This window comes from Sus scrofa, chromosome 14 (genome assembly GCF_054392235.1).
Source record: "Sus scrofa isolate SSC_HxYL_T2T_F1_AM1 chromosome 14, Sscrofa_HxYL_maternal_Yorkshire_Landrace_v2.0, whole genome shotgun sequence".
NCBI lineage: Eukaryota > Metazoa > Chordata > Mammalia > Artiodactyla > Suidae > Sus > Sus scrofa.
Window position 1 is genome coordinate 86,108,712 of NC_139396.1, and position 23,548 is coordinate 86,132,259.

At 38.5% G+C, this 23,548-nt stretch overlaps 1 protein-coding gene and 1 long non-coding RNA gene across 19 annotated transcripts in view; both read right to left on the bottom strand.

Moving 5' to 3' along the window:
- The window catches only part of ANK3 (ankyrin 3), a 777,589-nt gene that overhangs the window by 512,329 nt on the left and 241,712 nt on the right, over positions 1 to 23,548 (bottom strand).
- Positions 5,316 to 9,801, bottom strand: LOC146396834 (uncharacterized). Its single transcript, XR_014827967.1, has 2 exons — positions 6,896 to 9,801; positions 5,316 to 5,656 (listed from the first exon to the last, which is right to left on the bottom strand). It is a non-coding gene; the product is annotated as an uncharacterized LOC146396834 (long non-coding RNA).

Below are 23,548 nucleotides of genomic sequence, written 5' to 3' on the forward strand. Positions count from 1 at the left end.
GTACTTATCACAGTGTAAGCCTGAAATACAATATATATTAGTTATCTCCACCAGCACCATGACTACATCCTCCTTCTCAGTTCTCCTGGGGAAGTAAAGAGAGTAGAAGAGTTATGAGGTCTTTAAAAGAGGACACCGAAGAGACCCTGTCGTGACTCAGGGATAATGAATCCGAGCAGCATCTATGAGAAATTCGGTCTTGATCCCTGGCCTCGCTCAGTGGGCTAAGGATCTGGCATTGCCATGAGCTATAGTGTAGGTCACAGATGCAGCTCTGATCCTGCACTGCTGTGGCTGTGGCTTAGGCTGGCAACTGCAGTTCCAATTCACTTCCTAGCTGGGAACATTCATATGCCTTGGGTACAGCCCTAAAAAGATAAAAAATTTAAAAAAAAGAAGATGCTGACTGAGCTGAGATATAAAAGATAAGCAGATGAAAGAGCATAAACACAGGCAACTTTAGGAATAGCACAGCACATTTCGGGGGGAATAAGTAAAGCCAACAGAAATGCAAGTTTTGAAGATGAGTGTACGAGAAAAGGCAGGGTAGGAGATGAGGCTAGGATGTGTAAGATCCCAGTAAGTTACGGTGAAGATTTTCACTTGACAAAGCAAAGCTGTTGACTGTAAGGAGGAAATAAAATGATCGGGTACGACTTTAACAAGTTGACTTAAGAGATGTGAAGAAGAAATTGCAAGGTGGAGCGGCAGGAGTGGATAGAGAAATTGTTAAAATACTCATGGAATCCCCCTTGTGGGGCAGTGGGTTAAAGATCTGGTGCTGTCGCTGAGCGGGGCATGGGTCACTGCTGTGCTGCAGGTTCAAGCCCTAGCCCAGGAACTTTGACATGTCATGTGTAAGAAAAGAAAAAAAGACAACATCTATGACCAGAAATAGCAAGAGCCCAAAGTGAAGCAGTAGGAACATGGAAAGGAGAAGGAAGACAGACCAAGAAAAAAGAAGGAAGAAGAATCAATAGAATTTGGTTTCTGACTGGTTCAGTTTCCAAGACGATGTTGGTGGTTTTGGTTTAAAGGATTTACCAAGCTGGGGGTAGAGGAGCTGGGATTTTTCATGTAAAGATATTAATGTCCATTTTAGATTATCTTGAATTAGAGATCTGCCTGGCAGTTCCTAATTGAGTTTTCCAGGAAGAAACTAGATGCATAGGTATTATATTCTCCAAGATTTTGGATTGAATGTACAGGTGCAAGAACCATCATCCCACATAAAGGTGGTAGTTAAGCCATGGGAGTGGATCAGATTACAGAGAGAGCATGCAGTGAGAAGGAAGAGATTCTCGAACATAATCTGCAACATTTTAAAGTTGGCAGAGAAAGGACAGCGGCCACTTTGCCCAACATCCATTCTGCCTTGCCATCAGTGATCAGAATACATCAATCATGATCGTTTAACATTCCTTGTTAATAATTTAGATAGACATGGGCCCAATTATAATCCAAGAGAAGAATGGTAGGAGACTTTCAGAGAATGTTTTCCTTGTTTTAGGAGAGGAAAGAATCTGACCTTTAATGAAATTGCTGAAAACTAACATGTCAAACCCGATCTGAAGTCTGTCCTACTTCTGGACTTTGTGCTATGTGAGAAAATAACTGTGAGCCAGACTCAGTCAGGGTTTCAGAAAACGCACTGACTGATAAAAGCTATTGACACTGGAAATGGGAGGAAATTATTAGATCGAAAATAGGAAGATAGTGCTATTATCACAACAAAGAAAAAATTTTAATTTGCAAAGAAATACTACTTGATTCATTATTCATGTATATGTATGTATATATAAACAATCATTTATATATTTATATATACCTCAAGACAGGTGCTCTCTTTCTGGACCATTGTATTAAAAAATGCATGATTAATAATAATAAAAATGCTAGATATTTATCTGTTCTTTCTCAAAAGACTGACATGACATCTGGCATATCCTTTGCAGTAAATATATAATTATAGAGCGAATGAAAACTGGTTCCCATAAGGTAAAGTGTTTAATTTTAGGCTTTCTTTTTAAAACTTTCATCAGTTTAATTTTTTAGTTCGTCACTAGGAGATGGTCTCTCAATTACATTTAATAAATACACTTAAATGCAGAAATCTTGACAATTTTATGTTATGATTTGATGTTCTTATGTATTACTCAAAGTTAGTTTCTATGATATAACATGGAATTGATGGCATAAATACAGATAGATACAAATAAATATAGACACAGCCTAGTGCTAACTGACTTTATCATACTAAAACCACGCCAAAGAATAAGATGAACGTTACAGGGATTAGCAAAGACATTTATAAACCTAAATAACTCTACCTTTGAAAAGAACTGAGAAATTTACAATGCCTTCTCTACCAAAGTATCAGTTTAATAGCAGAAGGCAGGAAAAAATGTGTAATCCCCTCAATCTTCTGTAGAAGAAAGAAACCACTTTCTCCTATAATATCCACGAAGGAGCAAGATGTTTAGATCTATGTCAAGTTGCAGTTGTCTTGCGTAAACAGGACAATTTTAAGTAGTCCCACCCAAAGTTTTACAAACCAGTACTAACACTTCAAAGTCAACATCCTATAAAACTATACTAAGATCCCTCAAGTTAAGACCTATGCTACTCAAAGTGTGGTCCATGGACCAGCACCACTGGCATCATCTGAGAGTGTGTTGAAAGCAGGTGTATGGCTCCACCCGGACCTAGTGAATCAGCAAGTGCACGATGATGATCCTTAAATGCTTGATAGACACATAGTTTGAGAAGCATAGCTTCTAAGACTATTTACCCTTTGACCTCTTGCTTCAGTTCTTATTGAAATAATACAGAGTCCATGACTCATGACAGCTAGTCCCAATTTTAGCGTAGGGCTCAATTGTACATCATGCACATTGGGCTGCAACAAAAAGCAAAAGGCCACCAGTCTGGTTCAAGTCCAAACAATGACACGACAGCTGCCTTTTCACAAAATACTGTGAAAAGCACTGGAGGTAATTTTTAATACTTAGGCAATTGCTATAATCTGATCACAAATTCCAGTATAAAGGGGAAGAGGAGGAGGAAAAAAATAAATTTGCAATTATATAATTATAATGTGAAGTGGGACAAAGAGAGTTGAAAGACTTCAAGCCTCAAGCAGAGAGGCAACCGTTAGTTATGAATTCTTTAGAAGACTCCTGAGGCTTGTCTTTAATAATTAACTTGTCTTTGTAAATCCCTATTCCAAAAGGCATTTAATAGGGGTTCTTATAGCTGATGTAATCTGATTTAAGGACAGATCCCTGGTGAGTGTGTGTGTTATATTTTTCTTTTTCTTTTCTTGTCCCCCTCCTACCACCCCCACCTGCCTCTGGATTTCAAAAATAGCAAAACTGCATGGTCCTAATTTATCTGACCTGCTGGACATGGTGGCTGGCACATGAAGCACAATACTGGATAAATTAATGAATGAATGCAAACAAAAATGACTCTGCTTTTCCTGATGAATAAAGATTCAGTATTTGGAGAGGGACCCACAGTGATGACACCAAGGTTCAACATCGAAATCCTTTCCTTCTTTCTTTCGTTTTTTTTGTTTTGTTTTTTTTTTTTTTTTGGCCATGCCCATGGCATGTGGAAGTCCCTGGGCCAGGCATCAAACCTGCACCACAGCAGTTATAAATCCAGGCCCTTAACCTGATGTGCCACCAGGGAACTCCAACATGGAACTCTTCTTGCTATCCTTACAGGCAATACCAAGTAGTGCTTACCAATTCTACCAAGTCCAAGGACATCAAGAAGCATTTCCTTCTGCCTCTCCATGTATTAAGCTGACATGCTCTCAACCAACTCCATTAGCTTTATAATGGCAGAATCATGAATGAAACCCTTTCCTCTGCTTCGAGCAATCCAGTTGCTACCCAATAACTGTAGATAAGCTCGAAATAAACCGTTAATAAGGCAAGCAGGGCAAAATTAGCTGCATTCCACTACTTCTTTATAATTATGATTTCTTCATAATTAGAAACCCGCATAGCATTCTATCTCTAGGGAAATTTAATCTCACTTTTCTCCACAACGACTTTCAGGAAACCTTCCATATAAATCTTCGCTTTCCTTTTTATTATTATGGCTCAATTTATTCCACTTTAATTACTTTTAAAGACAAGAGAACTGCCCTTCCTAAATAAACATGCTACACTTCTATTTGGTATTCTCCAACAATCTTTTGAGACTGGAAAAAAAACAAAACAAAACAGAGCATCCTAATTTACAGAGGAGAAAATCAAAGGTGTGGTCAAGTTGAACTGCTTGGCTGGGAAGTGATTTAGAAGCAAATAGAGGAATAGGGCCTGAGTCTTTGATTTTTCACCTATTTGTACCCCCATCTTTGCCTTTTTGTAACCGCCCAACATTTAGATAGAATAACACAGGTATTCAGTTCTACCCAAGAAGGATTTCTTGCAGGAAGAATTTGTTTTTATTTTTGAATACAAAACAGGCTTTGGGGGGAAAAAAATGGCCCAAGTGATTTGTAGTAAATGTCCACCTGGAATCAACCCTCTGATGGCATCCTCAGAGATTGTGGTTGCCATGGTACTTACTCAATTATGCTTAAAAATGCTCAATCTCAAGGTCAAAAACTGTGACAAACTGAAGTCGCAGGAAGCCATGTGTGCAGATTTTGCTCTTTTGAGTTTGTGATATAAGTGGGTACAAAAATTTTTAAGGCAGAATCCTACAGAGGAATACAGCAAGCAGAATGGATCTATTAAGCTTCTGTTATTTCATTTTGGTACTCCTGGACATGGCTCTTGAGGATATACTCTGTACATTGTTCTTCAGTAAAAAACAATGAGACGGCTCCTGTATTTAGGACTTTGTATGTTAATTCATCTACTAAAATGCTTCACATGTTGAGTGACACTGCGGCCGTCTATTTAAATCAGCTGCTCAGATCCCATTCACAGCTTTAAACAAAACACTGAGGTGATGCTAATGCATGTCAAAGTTGGAAAAGCCCTGTCCTCAGTCATAATACAGGGATTAAGACATACCAGGCAAAGCACAGAAAACTCAGCAAGACAAAATGTGGATGCTACCATTAGATAGAATTCCAGTCCCCCATCTCAGACAAGAGACCTTCCAGCAGCTCTCAATAAAATAAAGAGGTTTTTATCTGCAGTAGTGCCTTCCCCTTGTAGGAGCATGCGTGGTCACCAGCAGATGCCTGACAATCCACCCACCACCCTCCAAAGTTGCCTTTCATCTCTTTTCTCCTCCAGCTTCTTCCTAAGCCTCTCATTTCCATCTCTATTCTTGACTTTTTCTCCTTTTGTTCTCCTCGAATCATAGGACGTATTCAACCTTCCATATGGGATTAGAATGACTGCTCTACACACACTCTTGAGGTCCAAGAGAATTTCCTAAGAAATCAAACTCCCACATGCAAGGTGCTGTTCTTTTTAACGTGTAGTTCTTTAAATATGTTGACTCTGGGTCTATTACTGTTTAGTGAAGAATCTTTCAAAACAAAACTGCCAGTGTGGAATAGCTTACTTTTGACATCTAATTTTACAATAATCCATTTTGCAATACATGCATTAAATTTTTTTTAGGGCCCCACCCATAGCATATGGAAATTCCCTGGCTAGGAGTTAAATCAGAGTTACAGCTGCCGGCCTACACCACAGCCGCAAGGCAAGATCCTAGCTGTGTCTGTTAACTACACCACGGTTCACAGCAATGCAGAATCCTTAACCCACTGAGTGAGGCCAGAGGTTAAACCTGTAACCTCATGGATCCTAGTTGGGTTTGTTACCACTGAGCCATGACAGGACCTCCCCACATGCATTAACTCTTTAACTCAACATTTTTATTCTATTCCCTCATCATTCTACAGACTTGACTGATTTTGGCATGTAGACTGAATGTAGAGAACTAGATAATAGCATATGCCATTACAATACCAAATCTCAATGTGGCCAATAAAATCTATTCACGAAAAGATCAATAGACCTATGTTAAGGATAAAATATTAGAAGGGCTTTCAACTAAGCCAATGAAAGTGATTGATTTCAAAGAACACATACTTGTCATATCAAGTGATTGATTAAAACAATCCAGATACATCATCTTCTTAATCACAGTATGGCGATGTGGCTGTTTTTTTAATCACTGTTCACTTTATTGTTATAGGCAAGGTCCCTGTGATATTGTCCTCCAGGATGCTTCAGGGGAGAAAAGACAGATAAAGACATGTCCCTGACCTGCCAGGGTCTAGCAGCATAGGTATATTCTTAAAAAGTCATTAGTACCTTGGTTACTTGATGAAAAGATATAGTCTCTCTCAAAAAAGTCACGTATAAAGCCATACCAGCCATTTCTCGAAGTTCACAGACATCTTACTTATACCATGTAAAAAAGAAATATAGGAGTTTCCTGGTGGCTCAGTGGGTTAAGGATCCAGGACTGTCACTGGTATGACGTGTGTTTGATCCCCTGCCCAAGAACGTCCATGTGCCAAGAGTACAGCTGAAAAAAAGAAAAAGGGAATAGAGAAATAAACCTAGATGGTGCCTATTCAGCTGCAGTTGGACACCTGAATTATCAGTCTTCTATTAAGTGTATGATTTATATCATAAGTTATACATCAAATTTTTTTCATAAATAGTCAAAAAGGGAAGACTTGAAAAGTTCAATTCTTTTGAAAACTACACATAATTCATGAGACATGAAATCTCACAATCAAGGAGTTCTCATCGTGGTGAGCGGAAACGAATCTGACTAGGAACCATGAGGTTGCGGGTTCAATCCCTGGCCTTGCTCAGGGTTAAGAATCTGGTGTTGCCGTAGATTGAAGACACGGCTCAGATGTGGTGTTGCTGTGGCTGTGACAAAGGCCGGCAGCTACAGCTCCGATTAGACCCCTAGCCTGGGAACCTCCATATGTCATGGGTACAGCCCCAAAAAGACAAAAAAAAGAAAAAAAAAAAGAAATCTCACCATCAAGAAGTCAAACATGGAGTTCCTGTTGTGGTGCAGCAGAAATGAATCCGACTAGTAGCCATGACGATGTGGGTTCAATCCCTGGCCTCACTCAGTGACTTAAGGACCCAGCATTGCCGCGAGCTGTGGTATAGGTCACAGACACAGCTCGGATCCCGAGTTGCTGTGACTGTGACATAGGCAGGCAGCTGCAGCTTCAATGTGACCCCTAGCCTGGGAACTTCCATATGCCATGAATGTGACCCTAAAAACCAAAAAAAATTAAAAAAAAAAATAATAATAATAAAAGAAGTCAAACAAAGGAGTTCCTGCTGTGGCACAGTGGGTTAAGAATCTGACTACAGTGGCTCAGGTTGCTGCAGAGATGCAGGTTCAATCCCTGAGTTAAAGGATGTGGTGTTGCCAGAATTGCTGTGTAGGTCACAGCTGTGGCTCAGATTCAATCCCTGGCCAGGAACTTCCATGTGCTGCACATAAAAAAGGAGTCAAGCAAACATCTAAACGTCCAATTAGTTTGACCTTTCTGGTCCAGATTCAAATGTGAGATATACGGAAGGAAAACACCACATTCATAAAGGCTACTCAGAACAGAATGTTTGTGTAAGGCTGGAAATCTTCCCCTCCTGTGCTCCGCTCTGTGGGTGCAAGCCTGGCCAGCAGAGAAGCCAGAAGCCAGGTCCGGAGAGCAACTCAACACCACTTTTTCTGAAGGATTGGATTCAACGTAGCAAAAAAGATTGTTGGCCAAGTTCACTGAATACCCTAAACTCATTTTAAGTTACCGTCTTATTATAAAAAAAATCTCAAGCACACGCAACATATAAAGAACTGAACGATTAAGGACAGAGAACCTATGACATAGCATCACTGATTATCAACTTAAGGATAGTCTCCTTTCAGCCAGAATTCTCACAATCCCCCACCCCCACACATCTACTGAATTATTTTAACGAATTCAGAAACATCTTTCAGAAACATCTAGATTACCTAAAAGCTATCCATTAGAAAACAATGGCTGCACATCAAAAACCAGAGCACGTAACTCAATTAGCTGCATCTGTTACTTTTTTAAAAGGAAATAACAATTGACATCAAACACTGTATTAGTCACAACATAGTGACTCAACATTTGTATATACTGCTGTGTAAGTTATTGACCAGAAAAAAGGTATTATCATGGTTTGGTTTACTAATAGCGTTATAGCTAAGGTTGATCTTGCTCCGCAAGTGTTGTGATTGGAGTTGTTCCAAAAAGAATGATCCTGGACCCCATCATTTCTGCCAACTTGTCTACCCCTCAAATCTACACTCTTGACTAAATTCTTACCCTGAGAGTTATTCATCTGGGTTTTGTAAACTGCAATTTGGGAAGGGGTGACACAGAGCACCTGCCAAGCATGCATACCCTGCCCCAAATTTGTCTTTTGGTTTCCACTGGAGACAGCTAGCTATGCATGATGAAGAAACAAGAGTTTCAATTCATGGAAGGAATTGGGAATATATCTGTAACACAGAACATGAGGATACCAGATGCCTTCTATTCATTCTCTCTCTCTTTCTGTCTCTCTGTCTCTGTCTCTCTCTGTCTCACACACACACACTCATACACACACACGGAGATGGAGGACACAGGAAGAGTGGGAGGCTTCCACCAGCTATTCAACTGCTTAACAGTTTTGGGGCCCTACCCTCAGAGTAAATGCAGGTACTCTGAAAAAACACTGAAAGTACAGTAAGGTTTTAAGATAAAGGGCCCTAGAGCAGTGATTCTCAACATGTGGTAAGAGGACCACCAGCACAGAGGCAATTGGGAGGATGTTTTAAATAGATTCCTGAGCCCTGCCCCAGATCCACTCCATCAGAATTACTACTGGCAGGGTCTAGGAAACTGTATCTTATAACAAGTACCTCAGGTGATTCCTACAGTGCCGAAGTTTGAGAATCAAAATGTTCGAACACCTTTCCTTGAAGGACCTAGTTTCTCACCTTTAGATCTCTATGTCAATATACCTGCAGAATATAGCATTTACCAATTAGATGATTGTGGTAATTGTATCCCTTTATTAAGCAAATATCACTATTTAAAATAGTATCTACCTTGAGAGATGCAAATAAACTACATAAATATTCTGCCTTCCAAGACTTTACAGTCTCAATTATGTAATCATTACACTGGATCACTTAAAAGGTAGGGGGGGAAAAAGGACACTGTCAAAAAAAAAAAAAAAAAAAAAAACAAAGTAGCTTCTCTATTCAAAATTATTCTTGACCAATAAGGGAAATTTTTCTGTAAGCCCAAATCAATACATTTCTAAGAGCGTCTGAACTTTAAGATGAGCCAAAGAGGAAGGGAGTAGGTAAGACAGGGGGTGAGTACAGACAGGAGGTGGGGTAGAGCTGAACACCAGTGCTAATCTGCATCCTAGCAGGATGCAACCTACATTACAGGGAACTCACTTTCTTCCCACATTACAAACCACAGTGCTGACGAAGGAGAATACAGCAGCATTTAGAAATGAAAAACAATCCTTTAAAAAAAAGACACATAGGAGTTCTTAGCAGGTTAAGGACACAACATAGCATCTGTGACGATGTGGGTTTGATTTCTGGCCTTGCCCAGTGGTTTAAGGATCCAGCATCGCTGCAAGCTGTGGTGTAGGTCATCGACCGGCATTACTGTGGCTGTGGCGTAGGCTTCAGCTGCAGCATCAATTCAAGCAATGCTTAGCCCAGGAACTTCCATATACTGCAGGTGCAGCCATTAAAACAAAACAAACAAAAAACACATTACAAATGTTCTCTTAAATGACTACAGAGTGTTTTAAATGCAACTAGAATAACAGAAAATGCTTTATCTAGAACTTTTGATTAAACAGAAAAGTCTTGGCTGAAGTTGCAAAGCTGTTTGAAGCCTCGAAGATGAGCTGACAGTAACCAAGGTACCAGAACTGTACTGGCGGTTCAGGTGGCCACAGCTGTAATTGAAACTCTCAGATCACAGGATGCAAACACTTACTCTTCCCTCACGGCAGCACATACCACATCAGCAAACAGAAGACAGTAAGAAAGCCCTGGAATGACAATAGGTTCCAAAAAGCAGAGAGTGCATATGTACCATAACATAGGGCTCCAGAGTAAGAAAGACCTGAGACATGTCTTGGATCTTCTATGTTTTAGCAGTGTAACTCTGGGCCTCAGTTTCCTGATCTGTGAAATGGGATAATAGTGGTATAGATGATATGATTGTTACAAAGATGAAATGAAATATTTCTAGAAAATGTTTGACAGAATATCTGAATGCTCTTTAGTTAGCTATTGTAACTGCAAATCTAATGGTTCATCAGATGGGTTAGATACGCATGCTTAAATATGTAGCCTTGTATACGTGACTTTATACTTTTGAAAATTTACAACCATTCTTACTGATGTAAATCAACAATTAAGCAAACAAGATGATTATGCTTCTGCTGATGTTTTGGTCTTTAAACTTTTAAACTTCAGTTTTATCATTAGAGGACTCTGGCATACAAATACAACAATTTTTGGAGTTCCTACTATGGCGCAGTGATAACAATCTGCTGCAGGGGCTCAGGTTGCTGTGGAGGTGCCAGTTTGATCCTCAGCCCAGTGTAGTTGGTTAAAGAGTCTGGCGTTGCTGCAGCTGTGGTGTAGGTCACAAATGGGACTCAGATTCAGTTCCTGGCCCAGGAGCTTCCATATGCCACAGTGCAACCATTTAAAAAAAAAGACAAAAAAGAAAAATTTGTTAATGAAATAATTATCATTAGACAAAGAAACCTAGCATTAAGAGAGTACAACTTGTATTTCTCTGCCAGGATTTGCTATGAAGTTCTTAATGAAGGGAACAACCATTAGTTACCATCAATAATAAAACAGTAGTGATGACATTTATTGATCATTTCCTAAGTACCAGAACTGCATCCACTTATGTGGATAGTCTCACTAAATCCTCATTAACAGTTCAGTAAGGCCAAGATCTATTATTATCATCATTTTACAGATCAGGAAACTGAGGTTTCTCAGAAAGTCAAGTGTATTTCCTAAGGTCATATGGGCAAGAGCAGCAATTTCAGGTCTGGAGCTAAAATCTGGAGCTTGCTCTCTAGACCACCGAGCTGTATTGCCTGAAGTCCAGGACTGGAACTCCAGGTCTCTTTATTCCTAATCCACTGTTTCCTCCACATGCCAGGGAGTCTGAGACAGAGATTATCAATACAATTCAATTTTATCAGAAACCAGAGTCAAGAATCCCTTTAGATCTCACATTCTCTTTTTGAAGGTCCCCCTCACTCCTACAATGAGATTAAGGCTTTACAAGCTGCTCCCCAAATGTCCAAAAGGCTATACAATATCCCCCGATGAAATGACCATCCAAGGTCAGAATATTCTTCACATGGGACCACCATCTTGGTGGGAAAATGGCAAGTCTTATGTTATCTTTCCCAGGTCATGTGTTTTAATTTTACTTTGAGACCCTTTCCTCAAGCCCATAAGGAATGATCCCAAGAGTAGAAATTTCATGCTGAATAGAAGTAAACAAATGTTCAATGAAATATTAAAATAAGGGAACCAAAAGGGAGCCAGCAAGGTCTGTAAGCAAAGCACACATTTGTCGTGCTTTCTTGTGATTCTATTTCTAAGTGACATGTATTAGATGTTTATCCCAAACCGAAACATATTGTTTTAATATAGCAAAGGAAGTGAAAGTGGACATCCAAGATCCAAATGGCAGGTCTGGATCACTAAGGATGTGCTACAGCATGAGGGTAACAGCTAGCAGGACAGTGTGAGGGCAGCAGGTGCAGTCTGGCTGGTCATTTACTGTTTATGGCAGACATGGGGAAGGCAGCTTACTCTATGCATGGCCAAACAGATTAAAGGGTTCACCCTGCTTCTGGTACTTCGTGCATCAATTAATTGAAGTCGACTACTCACTCTAAAGGGTTTAATCACAGTAAAGTCCTAATGGGCAGGAAAAGACTTTTTTTTCTGGAATGAAATTATTTTTGAATATTACAGTAACAAGTCCATTGGAAGAAGAGAATGAAATGAGGTTAATTATTAATTAACCACTGGGATACTGAGAGGATCTAGCCAAGCTTAATCTATGAAATATTCTTGTTGAAAATGTTAAGACTGAACATCATCAATCCTATAGATCCAACTTCTAGTTTATAGAATTTTAGGGGATAGAAGAACAAATTAAAACACATCATAGAGATGAAAGCAGAAAAATGCATATTGTAGATCATCTATGGCACAGCTGACCGGGTTTCCTCAACAATTTAATGGCAAGGAAAAGAAATCCTCTACAAGGATTTAATCACGACCCTCAACACCCTCCTCAAAGTTGCTCAGGGCAGAGATCAGGAATGAGGCCCCTGTGCCCTGGGAAAACTGGCAGAGCAGGCCTTCAGATAGTTAGATATTTTCAGGAGATTTTTTGAGCCCAATGATTGTATCTCCTCATATCTAGAAAAGCACTGAAATCCTTCATGGGGACATCAGCTCCTCTTGACTAGCAGTGACTTTCTGTAAAATGCTGGCTTGGTTGCCTGTACCCCCGCTTCACCAAAATCACATAGAGACTGACATTCCCCCTACCTTTTTGGAGCAGTTTTTCAGAGCTGAAATGCTGTCTCGTGGGCTACATTCCTCATGGTGTCCCAAATAAAACTTAACAAATACATGCACAACCTAAAAGTTGAGAGTTAAGTCAACAAAACCCTAACCAAATCTAACAAGTAGAAACCAGACTGGACCCTGATTCAAACTAGCTCTAGTAAGTCACATTTCAGCCAATATGGAAAGTTGGAACATAGACTAGATAGTAGAAAGTATGAAGGGATAATTACAAATTTTCTAGGAATAATATCATCATTGCGGCTAAGAAAATGCCCCCCTCCCTTTTTTTGACAAGCACAAGCCCAAAATGTTTAAGAGTGATTGACAGGATGTCTAAAATTTGTTTCAAAATACCTCAGCAATTCCATGTCTAAAACAAGCTGGCAATTTTGGCAAAATGTTAGTAATTGTTGAATCTGGGATATGATGAAATTTGTAAAGTTTTAAAAAGAGTCTAGAACTCCAAATGTAAAAAATATAGTAACTTTTTGCTTTGCTTTTTAGGGCCTCACCCACAGCATATGGAGGTTCACAGGCTAGAGGTTAAATCAGAGCTGCAGCCTCTGGCCTACGCCATAGCCACAACAACACAGGATCCGAGCCACATCTGTGACCCACACTACAGCTCACCTCATGGCAATGCCAGATTCTTAACCCACTGAGCGAGGCCAGGGATTGTACCCCATTCTCATGGATCCTAGTCGGGTTCTTTAACTGCTGAGCCATGAAGGGAACTCCTATAGTACATTTTAAATCAAGATGAATTATAAAATGCCTGATCTTTGCAAATGATAAGAGGTAGATAGATAAAATTGTTTTTGAAAGAGCTGTCATTTTACTTGCAGATTGAAAGAGATTCATTTATATCAAAGTTTGTTCAATGTTAATTTCTTCTTTTTCTGTGCACTAAGATTTTCCCATTAGTTTGTCCTTAATATTTTAACATCTGAGGGCCAATTATTGCTCAAATTAAGCATCAACTATTCTTCTTGGAAAGTTACAAGGAAAAAACAAAGAAAAGTTCTTCCTTGTCAAGTTAATATAAGGCTTAACTAATAGTAGTGACATTTCCAAACTTATCGGTAGCTATTTGATGTACAGTATGTACAGTTACTTATGATGCAAATTCTGTCAGAGGCTGGGTCCAGAGGTGCAACTGGAATGGGGAGAAAATTAAGACACTCAACTGATTCACCATATTCCAATTTTTTTTTTTTTTTTGATGGAAGGGGCAAAGTTACTAGTATCTATATTTGGAAAACTCTGAAATAAGAGGTTTCAGAAAAAAAAATATTGATATAGAAATTAAACTTTGTATTTTCCAATGACAAACAACAACAACAAAGAAAAACACTATAATCCCAAACAGATCAAGTAACCTGTCACAATTCACTGCAGGAGCTAAGTTCAAATTTGTCCAGCCAGTCCTCCAAAACACTGGACCTCCACAGCTCCCTGGATGGAGTTTCCTCATAGGATTTAGTAACTATTCATATTCATAGTAAACCCCCCAAGTCCATTTCCTTAAGAAGAGCACGGCAGAGCAGAAAAGGGGCTGGGTGATGACTTCATGTTTTCAAATATAAAAAATGAAACTGGTGAGAATACTCCTGTTCAAAGAAAAATATGCAAAGACAACTATATCTATTCCCATCGAGTGGCATTATTTTAATAAAAGGAAGGGACTGTCCTTCTAGAAAAACCACCAAAATGATTTAGCTCCTACAAGGAAAGCAGCATGGATGCCATCAGTATTGACGGACTGTGCAAATGACACACGTTGCAAATTAAAAAAAAAAAAAAAAAAAAAAAAGTCTCGCAAGGAAATTCCAGAGTGGCTCTAGAAACCTCACCCAAGACTAACATTTGTGCTATTTGTGAATTTCTCATTAAAGGGAAAGACATGGCTGGGGCATCATCTCGGACTTAAGAAGATGGTGTAAACTGTACACTTCAAACATAAAACAATTTATCGAGTATTTTAAGTGATCTTAAACCTTCTCAGAGATCTAAGGAACCTCTGACTTCCCCAAGATTCAAGGCTCTGGAGTTCAGCAATTTAGGGGTGCAGACATAACTGCTTCTAATCAGAACTGACAACTTATATGACTAAATGTTCCCCAGTGAAATCCGTGACATTAGGAACAGATAATCATATTTATTGAGTCAAATCATAATGTTAATTCAGTTTTCATTTCTGATGAACAAACCAGCAATAAGACTTACAAAAGATTTAAGAATCCAGAAGAGGAGTTCCCTAGTGGCTCAACGGGTTAAGTATCCAGTGTTGTTACTGCTGTGGCACAAGTTCAGTTCCTGTCCTGGGAACTTTGGCATGCTTCGGGCATGGAAAAAAAAGAATCCAGAAGATGAAAAACTAAAGTTTTCATAGGTCTGAATTTCATTTCCAATGCTCTCAGGGCCTCATTTTGAAAGTTCAATTTTTATGACTTATTTTTTAAGTATAAGTTTTTTTGGCCACACCCACAACATGCAAAAGTTCCCAGGACAGGGATCGAATACATGCCACAGCAGCAACCTGAGCCACTACAGTGAAAACACTTGATCTTTAACCCACTGAGCCACCAGGAAACTCCTAACCTTTTTTAAAGGCTGTCTCCCATTAGCAAAGTCATTATGTTGCAATAAAATTAGTGAGAGTAATATTTATTTATGAGTCAGAGCTCCCTTATTTGTGAAGTGTGAAAAATAATACTTCACTGAGGAAAACAACCACCAGTATAAAGTTAGATTTATTCATATATCCATCCTACTACTGCATCTATACCATTCTACCTCTAGGTATAGATACAAAAAAATATATCCATCCAGCATTTAGAAATTGGCTGTTTGAAGGTGTCAGGCAAATGAAATTTGGAGAGTTAAAATGAAATGTTTCCTATTAAAATCATCACCCCAAAGACTATTGTGTCACAGCAGCGTAACAATTAAGAGTTAAAAGAAACACCCTCAAATACATAACATCTAAACAAACCTTAGAAAAAAGTAAAATTGAAAGAGGTCGGCATTTGGTATACTCTTAACATTGAGCCTCTCAGTGAGTAAATCAAAGTAAATTATCTAAAGGCAATGACTATTTCTATTCATTTATTGCACATGAAGCTATAACAAGAAGTCAATTCAAAAAAAAAAAGCCATTTCATCCAGATATTTTCTAAATATGTCAACTTGAAAATACATTAATGCACACTTCAAAAAAGAAACCACTTTTACACAATATTATGTTTTCCAACATTAACGAAAACAACAACAACAAAACATCCACCAAGGATCTATAAATATGGCTTCTCTGGGTCTCATTTTTAAACAAAGTGAAATATAATTCTCAACAAAATGCAATGGCCAACTAGTAAATCAAACTTCCAATCTCAAAAAAGACAAAGTCAAAATGTTACTATAATTTTAACTCCTAGAGAATTAACAATGGAAATATTTAAAGGATTTCGCTATAACAGTCATAAAATATTAAAAAGCTACTAAATACTTTAGAAAGTCTTTAATGGTAGTACATCTTTTCAATAGTGAATTGAATAAGAATTCACATTCCTATTTAGCTTAAAATGCTTTAAAATCACCTTCCAAATATAGATCTAATATTTGAACAGTATAGTAAATACAGTCTTCAAATATTTAAAAAGGAAACTCCAATTACACTTCTTTGATTTAGAACTGTGAATTCAAAAGAGTTCTAATAATACTCTAGACTTTAGGCAACTACCAATTTAGAATGTTTACTTTGGGTACAACTTCAGACTCTTTCAGCCTGGAGTTTTCTTTCTCTGAGCTACAAAGACCATGTCGTAAGGATCACATCACCCGCAGTACTGCAAAATAGTACATTTCATTCCGAACTGGCCAGATGTGAACGACAACACACGGTGACACAGATTCACTTAAAACACCAACAATGTCAAATGATTTCAGGCTTTTGATAAAAAAACCATCCTCCAAAAAAGCATATCCGACAAGCCTGAAAGTGAAACTTATTTTTTTAGCCATGCCAGCTCGAGATGCTTACTAAACCAATAAAGCCACTTTGGCTGGGAGGAGTGGGAAAGAGAGAGAGGCTGCCCAGCTTGGTATCAACGAGGAAACTTAAAACAGACCACACTTACCATCTCTCTTAGAATACATACTTCCATAGTATCCACAGTACCTGCATATTTTTTCTAACTGCCTTGTTGAGTGTTAGTCCATAAAAAGGCAACATGAGTCAAGGCCAGATGGGAGGCGTAATGAGGAATGCCCAGTGCCATGTTCACTTACCTGTAAAAGGAAAGGCAAAAGGGTTAAAGCTCTCAAATCTGGAAGGTGTGATGATCTCCTTACATCTCTACTAATTAGCTTTGACTTAAAGCAGATTATGGGATAAAGAAAAAGACAAATATAACCTTATGGGCTTTAGTAACACCATTTGGAAACAGAAGGTCCCTTCCCCCATCAATACACTATGAATTCTTTTTTTTTTTTTTTGGTAGCTTGTAAATCACATTTTATTCAATTTTTCATCCAGGTAAAACATACATGTGCATGAAGATTTCATACATACGCACTTTTATATACACATACATGGACATACATATGTGTACATTTATGTGAAATATCTATACTGATATGTAACTTCCATATCATGCAGTTCATATGTTTCAAGTATACATACAGCTTCTTTGGAAATCAGACTGACATTTCCTCAAAAGTTTATACACAGTTTCCCATGTGACTCAGCAATTCTACTTCTAGGTATAGATACAAAAAAAAATATATGGTATGTTTTTACAGTGTAATATTATTTAGTGGTATAAAGGAATGAAGTCCTGATTCATGCTACCACATGGATGAGCCTTGAAAAAATTAAAGTGAATAAAGAAAGCTGATCACAAAAGACTACATATTTATGTAGCTCCATTTATGCAAAATATCCATAATATCTGTAGAGGGGAAAGTGGGTGAGTGGTTACCTAAGGCTGGGGTTGGCTGGAAGGAAATGGTAAAACCATGAATACTTTAAAAGGTAAAGTTAATTGGATACAGAAGCAGAGTCACTATTTTCTCCCCCCCTTTTTTTAAATTAAAGCATAGTTGATTTACAATGTTGTGCCAATTTCTGCTGTTTAGCAAAGTGACCCAGTCATACACACGTATACCTTCTTGTTTATATTCTTTTCCACCACGGTCTATCCCAGGAGATTGGATATAGTTCCTTATGCTGTACAGTGGGACCTCACTGCTTACCCATTCTAAATATAATAGTTTGCATCTACGAACCCCCAAATCCCAGTCCACCCCACTCCCTCCCCGCCTCCTCCTTGGCAACCACAGGTCTGTTCTCTATGTCTGCAGAGTCACTATTCTCTTTACGATGTGATAAACAAGTCTTCTACAGTGTGTTAGAGAGATGTGGCCACACAACAGGTGATGGAAATAGAAATCTCTTAGATTCCATTCAGGAAGAAGATCTTGAGGGTGTTTCCCCAGGAAGTATCTAATGATCGTCAGTGGATCAGTTGCAGCTCTCTCTTTATAGGATAAAATGGTGCTAGTTATTGCTGGAATTTTGCCAGTGATCTCCTAGGCAACTGACACTTAAAAGAGCCATAAATAGAACATCAAACACCAACACTGTGTGCTACTCCGAAGAATTTTGCCGTTACACATTTCAAGATGCATGTTTTAGCATGAATATTCCTCTTATCTTAAAGAGTCAAATACTGATGCACCAAGGACATAGAAGTAGCCAAAAAAAAAAAAAAAAAAAGTAAATGTAAATGAACCGTATCCAGATCTATCCACCTAAAACCATTACACTAGCTTATCAGTTCTTTTCTTGTACCAAGTACCAAAGGGTCTTGTGTGTATAAATTAATGTTTTAAACAACTATTTGAGACAAGAACTAGTAGTCTCATTTTCTATAAATCATGGAGTTAAGAAATAAACTTGCTCAGAGAGTTAAGCAATGAACTACTTGAACTAGTAGTCCCATTTTCTATAAATCACAAAGTTAAGAAATAAACTTGTTCCCACTGTAGCTCAGGAACTATTATCCTTGAGGATGCAGGTTTGATCCCATGCCTCACTAAGTGGGTTAAGTATCTGGCCTTGCTGTGAGCCATGGTGTAGGTCGAAAATGGGGCTGGGATCCCATGTTGCTGTGTCTGTGGAATAGGCCGGCAGCCACAACGCAGACTTAACCCCTAGCTTGGGAACTTCCATAAGCTGCAGGTATGGCCCTAAAAGGGGAGGGAGGGAAGGAGGGATAGAAGGGAGGAGGAAGGAAGGATCTTGCTCAGAGCCACATGCCCAGGAGTGACAAAGCTAGAATAAAGATTATTTTTATCACTATTATCGACTCGATTTCACAGATTCCTAAGTCAAGACATCAAGTTCTTTCCCTCATGGGATGCATTTTGACATGTTACTGAAAGACTGAGGCATAGCCTATAATTGTGCACTTCAAAAAACATCAAAATGACAATGGTGTGGTTTTACAGCTGTTTTCCGTAAAGCAGAGAACATCATTCCCTTAGATTAACTATTAACAATAAGTGCTTAATAGAAATAAAATGCTTCAATGGATCCAAGTCTGCAAGTATCAAATCATCCTTTGTCCTTAGAACGGCCTCACGAAAGCTGCTTCAAGGATTGTGCATAGGATTAATAACCAGGTATATACCTTATATATATTATAAATAGGTATCTCAGAGCCTTTTATAGTCAAGGGCATCTTACTTCCTTTCAGTGCATGGAGTTTTAATGCATGAAATTTCCCTACATGGAAGCTATGGGCTTGTTCCACAGCAGTAGCTTTTCTGTGGCAAGTTTGAGAACAGTTTTTGGAGCTATGTTCAGACATATGAGTTCCACAAGACAATGGCCACACTGCTTTATGGGAGCATTTTATTGTTGACTAAAAAGCTTATTACCTGGGAGGAGGAATCCTTCACCTAGTACCATATAACACTTTCAAAAATTAAATCTACCCTGTAAAACACTTGCATTTAATAAGCTTATCATGTAGATAAATAGGTAGGTAGGTTGATGATATACAGGTAGATGGATAGAGCTGTACAAAGACAGCTATACATCAAGGTAAGTATCTCTGGAATATGCAGAGCACTTTCCAGGGTAAAAACTTTGAAGGGCAACATATTCCTTTGAATGGTCTGACATATATGTGGTTTCTTTCCTTCATTAATGTATTTCTCCTTGAGGCCAGTCATGGAAAGAGTCTGATTCAATTAACAGTCATTGATTACAGACACGTGCCAAACACAGTGTTAAGCATTTGTATTTATGTAAGCTAAATTTACTTCGGTAAAAATTCTCTTAAAATATTCCTATTTTAGGATAAGAAAACAGATTTAGCAATCTAGCATAAGGGGTTCAAGTCCACATGGCTATTCCCTGGAATTCCAGCCCACCTCTCCAGACCAAAAGACAGTCTTTGGACCCTCTGCTTCCATCCAACTGCATGACTGACCACCTCTTCTTCATTAGGATAATGTGAGATCTAGGTCTATGAGAGCATTTTTCTTTAGAAGGGAGAACATAACATTTACCAGGCCTAGTCACCTTCTTTCTTATATTCCTAAATTTTGTGGCCATGCTTACGGCATATGGAAGTTCCAAGGGCCAGGGATCGAACTTGCGCTGCTGCAGTGACAGTGCTAGATCCTTAAACCACTGTGCCACAAGGAAACTCACTGTATTCGTATTTTAGAACTCTGTCCCATACACGTTGACTGCTCTGGATATCACCTGAACTCTCTGGAGAGAAATTAAGCTTATATATTCACTCACCAACCAATTTTAGCTCAAATAGAAATCAAGATTATCCAAGCTGTCTCTTGTCTGTTTCCTTTTCTGCACTGAATTCGTTACCAAGAAGATGCTCTTCACTGAGAACTATGTCTGGGATGGACATTTTCTTACTATGGCTATAATTTTTAGCTGTTGGGGAATTACAGAGGGAATATGACAGGAAAAGGAGTCAAACCAAAGACTAGAAAAAGCAACTCCAAAAGCCATTGTGTTTTGTGTGAATTCCACAAGATTATAAAGTAATGGTTGTGCTGGAGGAAGAGTAGTAATAAATTTGTGCTTTGTTCTACTAAAGTTCCATTGCAGAAGTACATAACAACAGCTATTCGTACCAAGAGGTGAAATAAGTGCTTAATGCATCTTAGAGATTCTTTAAGACAGAAATTATTTTATGCAGATAGCAATTCAAGTCTCAGAATATTACTTTCAAAGCGTTTGCAGATAAATGCATAGGGCCTCCAACTTCTTTTTAAGCACATTCATCCAGAGACCAAACCTCCATTCTTGTAGAATATTGAGATGATAAACACCATTCCCCCCAACACCCAACTGCCCTCCTGCTTCTCATCTACCAAATTCAACCCTTGACACGACCATCAGCAGGAGAGTAGTGAAGCTCCTTTCTTTCAAAGGCAGGTTTTGCAAACTGAGTAGCACACAGAATTTTTTCCTTTCTACAGAAGAATTCAAACACTCCAGGTAATAATAGACTTCCTGAAATATTTATATGTCTCAATGGCAAAGGCCCACTGAGTCAAGACAAACAGTCATCCTAGAGTTATCGACGTTCTGGAAACATTAACAGCTCTCCCTACAGAGCATAGCGTATTCAGTTTCATTATGGATGACTCCCGGGGAAATCATCTTTCCTGTACACAGACACATGTCTCTGGTTTCAGAGAACTTTCACCATTTCCATCAATTAAAAAAACTACAACATTGATAAGCAATGAGCTCCTGCTGCATAGCACTGGGAACTATATCTAGTCACTTATGATGGAGGATAATGTGAGAAAAAGAATGTATATATGTACCTGTGACTAGGTCACTTTGCTGTACAGTAGAAAATTGAAAGAACACTGTAAAGCAACTATAATGGAAAAAATAAAAATCATTAAAAAAAAACTGTAACATGCAGTTATCATTGTGGTCTTATACTGTGCAGAAAAAGGTCGTCTTAACCTCCTCAGGGACTGGGGTGTAAATTGAACAAGACAAAACCATAAAAACAGAATTGAATAGAAGTTCCTGCAGTAGGTTAAGAATCAGACTGCAGTGGTTCAGGTTATAGCAGAGGAGTGGGTTGGATCCCGGGCCAGCCACAGGGGTTAAGGATCTGGTATTGCTGTAGCCATGGGGTTGGTCACAGATGCATCTGGGTTTCAATCCCTGGCCTGGGAACTTCCACATACCGTGGGTATGGCAAAATAATTTTTAAAAAGGGAGTTCCCACTGTGGCTCCGTGGTGATGAACCTGACTATTATCCATGAGGATACGGGTTTGATCCCTGGCCTCGCTCAGTGGGTTAAGGATACACATTGCTATGAGTTGCGGTGTAGGCTGCAGATAAAGCTCTGATCCTGTGTGGGTATGGCTGTGGCATAGGCTGGCAGCTGCAGCTCTGATTGACCCCTAGCTTGGGAACTTCTATATGCTGTGGGTGTCACCCTAAAAAGCAAAAATAAATAAGTAAAATTAAAAAAAAAATTTTTTTTTAAAGAAATTGAATAGTCATTTTGCATCAGGTCTCTTAATGCAGTGATTGAAAACCAACACTCACTCAAACCTTGAGCTCCTTTTGCCCCTTTATCAAGCAATGCTAATATTCCTTGGCCTTTTTTTAAACTAAGATTTGAAAAGGATATATTCATCCAATTAGTGAAAAAACCCTACTGGCTTTAAATGTTAAAGTTACCACCAAGTGGGAAAGTGTCATGGTATATATGCCAGGGGTTGTTTTCACACTGAGGTAATGGTAAAAAGATCCTTCCATAGGAGGAAAAAAAATTGTAAGCAAAAAAAAAAAAAAAAAAAAAAAAATCAATTATTCATCACATTATAAGAAAAATGATTTTGCTGCTGCCTTAGGATTTCATCAATAATTTCCTGGCTTTAGACCATTTTATCATCTTAATTTCTTAGCCTTTTAATTTAATAGGAGGATGATTCTTTCAAAGCTTTCTGACAATCTGGAAAAATCACTGAAGGAAAAAGATTTTATACAACAGCATTATATTATTGACTGTTATGGTTCTGATGCAGAAGAGAGAAATATTAGGCATTAGAAAACTTCCTGTTTATTAGTTGGGATATATTTATGTATCACATTAATTAGTATATATGTATTTGGAATATTCATATATATTAATTACAGGCAGGGTTAAGCACTGCAGGAACAGGTGAGAAATAGCAGTTATGGTATTGAGGGAGATCCCAGAAATTCACCTAAATTCATCTAAACTAAACATAGAAACAATAAGGAAGAACAGTTTTTCATAATTTAAGTGATTCATGCTTACTAATTTTCATTGAAAACCTACACTGAGGAATTTTCTAATCGCGAACAATTTAGACATTGAAAACAATAGCTTTGTTTCAATTCATGGGATAAGGAATGAGATCAACTAACAAAGAAACCTGAGTTTGTTTCAAGAGGAGCATACTTTTATTAGCGTTTTCTTCACTAAACCATAGGTCGGCCTCCTTCAGGAAATTGTTGAGAGCAGCTCATCTGCCTTTGTACCTCTAGACTCTCCAACAGTACTTGACCTCCAAACTGTGCTCAATATTGCCCCACAAATGAATGAAGACACATATAGGCGTGAGGGGCCCTGGTGGGTACAATTATGGTCAAACATGGCCATTGTTCTCAAAGACCGGAAAAAAAATTAGTTGGGGATATTTAAACACAAAAAGCCAACTACCTATCAGGATTCTACTTTGTGACTCTTTGTTCTGATGGGAAGTGCTATCATCTGTGTTCAAACCAGGATGGGACCACTCTAGGTTGGCGAAGGGAAACAGTTAGGCTTCCTTGAGAAAACCAAACTCCAAGGAGGTAAAAACTGCAG